The sequence below is a fragment of the Plasmopara halstedii genome, assembly GCF_900000015.1.
Source record: "Plasmopara halstedii genome assembly, contig: Scaffold_3109, whole genome shotgun sequence".
NCBI lineage: Eukaryota > Oomycota > Peronosporomycetes > Peronosporales > Peronosporaceae > Plasmopara > Plasmopara halstedii.
The window spans coordinates 36174-39492 of NW_020190012.1; the positions used below are offsets into that span (position 1 = coordinate 36174).

The 3319-nt window shown below is 52.7% G+C and overlaps 1 protein-coding gene across 1 annotated transcript in view; it reads left to right on the forward strand.

Moving 5' to 3' along the window:
• Positions 1 to 3319, forward strand: part of PHALS_07315 (hypothetical protein F443_03298) — a gene marked incomplete at both ends in the record, with an annotated part of 6365 nt that overhangs the window by 1090 nt on the left and 1956 nt on the right. The window lies entirely within an intron of this gene.

A 3319-nucleotide genomic window follows, 5' to 3' on the forward strand; every position in this document is an offset into this window, starting at 1 on the left:
AATGTAACCCCGTTACATCTATTGTAACGGGGTTACACGTATTCTGGTAACAGGGGTGTGTGTCACACGAGATGTGTATGGTGTGATCACACCCAAACAAGAATATGGTACGGGCAGTAGTTATGCATGTATTTAGATTTTACTATATATGTATAGAAAATTCTAAACATTTATAATTTGGCGGCTTTGCCATAAAATAAATAAAAATCAGTTTTGGATTTTACACGGAAGAGTGATTAGCCTTGGGTAAGGCAATAATTACTCCTGAAGTAAGCGGATTGCGATCCGCTAAACTCGTACTTGTTCTAGGTAAAGAACGTAAGGTCGGTGACCTGAATCACGCTTCCTCAAGCGCTAAGCTACGTCAGCCCCGCTGCACTTGGTAGCACTTGTAGTCAACCTACACCTGAGTTGTTTAGACTGATCCTCTGTGAGGATGGAGGAATTCTCCTCTTTGCCCCAGGGCATGCAGGACGGGCTTAACAAGCTGATGTCCTTGCTTGGTCCTGAAGGCGTGCGACACCTTGTAGCGCAAGGCCCCGAGGCAATCGGTGCGCGTATAGAGGCATTTTCAAGTACAAAAAACGCGCTGCTAGAGCACCTGCAGCAAAAGATGTCTTCATAATTTGTGTCTATGACGCCACCGTCGGTGACGGATGATTTTTCCCGCACTAAGCCGCTCATGGTGAGTGTTAAGGTCTTTGAGGGGAAGGGTGGAGAGATTATCCTGCTCTGGGTGAGAGACGTCGAGATGGCCATCGCATTCGCCACGCTCCAGACCGAGCAAAAATGCGTAGCGCTTGCCATCTCAAAACTCGGTGGTCAAGCGCGAGAATGGGCACTGACGTGCGGCACTTCGGTCGAAGCTGCGTTTCCCATCTGGGCGGAGCGGAAATCGCAGCTCTCATTAGTGTTCTCGCCGCCTAGTTAGAAAAATCGCGTACGATCGCGCTTCCTTGCCGCCCGACGGGGCAACAAGGAATTGGTGGACTTTGTCCAAGAGATGCGCACTCTTATTGCCGGGATGGCAGCGGATTCCTTCCCTGAGGCGGCCACAGTTACCATCTATATGGAAGGCCTCCGCACTGGCGTGGCCAGAATGGAAATCTTCCGTGTGTATCCGTCTTCGTTTAAAGAGGCGGTGAATGTAGCATTGTATGCCGAATTCAGTTTCAAGTCGGCACGACTTGGTTGGGACGCACACTCCAACAGCTCGTCGAGCGGGCCTATGCCCATGAATCTCAGCTTTGCTGAGGATGGGGGAGCTGAGCTCCGAGCTGCCGGGTAGTACGCAAACACACAACGGTGTTTGTCTGTGAAAACACCCGTCAGATGCGGAACGGTTGCCCTCTGCGCAAGGCGCGTCAGGGTCCTTCGTATCATCGCCTCAACGCTTACTAGTCTGGTTCGTCGCGGGGAAACGACACCACTCAGTTGGCGCGGGGCGACCAACTGGGGAAGAACTGAGTTCTGTTGAGCCTCAGGGAGGCATTGGTTAACAGGGCCCAGCCCCGAAGAGCTCCGTTCTCTTGAACAAGGAACGTGTATGCAAGCCGAGCTTACTGGTCGTGAAGGCGACCGTAAAGGACTTCGAAAGGCCATGGAAGACCCTCATTGATTCCGGGGCGCCGGGCAATTATTCTCGACGCTCCACGATGGAAGGAAGTCAGCTGTATGCTGAGGCGCTGAAGCGCGGTTGGGTGACATCGTCACTGTTCGCCTAGCGATGGGGACACGTGCCACGGTCCCGAAGGTCCCTGTGGACCTCGAAGTCAAGTTTTTTTGACTTTGATAGCGTGGAACGCTGTCTTGTCTTAGACTTGGATGCCCGGTATCACCTCATCCTAGGAATAGCATGGTTGGAACACGATGAGCCATAAATTGATTGAAGGTCAAAGACCTTGGGTTCTAAGCGCACGTCTCCTTGTGGAGCTTTGGCGAGTCATGAACCCACATCGGCTAGGAGACAAAAGCGCTATTGGCGAGAGCACTGAACCGAGGCGGTCAACGTGCTGGACATTGCAATGTCCGAGTTGGCAGACACCAACGGTGTATCGGACAGGAGTTCCGAGCGTGGCGGGTTGATCCTAGAGTGGCACGTGATCCACTGATTGCTGCTAAAGTTTCGGAGCAGTCGCTGCATGTCATGCGTGACATGGTCGGCCAAGGACCGAGGCTTCGGGGGCGACGCCCCCGTGATGCACGTGAAGTAGCACGTAAACCACTGAGCACTGCTCTCGTTGCGATGCAGTCGCTGCATGCCATTGATGGCGTGGTTGGACAGAGTCCGAGGCATCTTGGGCTCGGCCCTTCAGATGCGCTTGGAATGGCTCGTTATCCACTGGACGAAGAATGCGGGGTTAGCAGCTCTTCGTAAACTATATCGGAGCTCCAAAGGAGCGGACAGTGAGGGTGACACCGGACGACGCGGAGTGCGTGTTCATCCTGGTCTCACCAAGACATGGAACCTCTGTATAGAGGCGACGGTGACGCCGTATGCTGGCTGCAAGACGCCGGGCGTCGACCCTGGTCCAGGGTGTGTAACCGATGACGATGGTGCACAGTTCTACACTCTCGTCAACAGTATTACAGAAGAGGAAGATGGCGGCGTTCATCTCGAAGCTATACCTGCAGAAGATGCTCTTCTTGAGCGGGACAAGATGTCCCTTGAAGAGTTCAGCAGTGCCTTGAAGGCAGACGATTCGGCCGAAGTGGTCATTTAATGACCGGATGAGGAGATAAAGTTGTCATCGCGTTTGGATGAAGCTGTCTTGGAGGACACCAAGAGAGTGCTGAACGCAAGAGGTGGATCGTCAATCCTACAAAATCCCTTGGATCTGTACTATATTTTGGTAAAGGAATTTCAAGACGTCGTCCCCAAAGACCCACTTTCGGTTTACCTTCGAACCGAGGTGTGCGTCATGAGATCGACCTGGTCCCGGGAACCAAATACTGCGTAACCGCCAAAGGCCCCTGCCCAAGGAGCAGTGCGACATCATTGACGTATTTTTCCGTGCGAAGCACGACGCAGGGTTAGTGCGTGAAAGCAAGTCTCCCCATTCGACACCCACGTTTTGTGTTCGAAAGCCGATCGGCAATTGGCGTATCGTTCATGCTTACTATAAGCTCAACGCTGCCACTATTCCGGCACAGACGCCAAATTCTAGAAAGGATGTTTTTCAGAACAACATGGTGGGATGTACGAGGTAGAGTGCACTAGACTTGGTAGATGGATACTACCAATTGCTCACGAAAGCGAGGGATATTCCGCTAACAGCGGTGAGCACTCCGAGCGGCATGCTCTGGGTGTGGCTGGTGA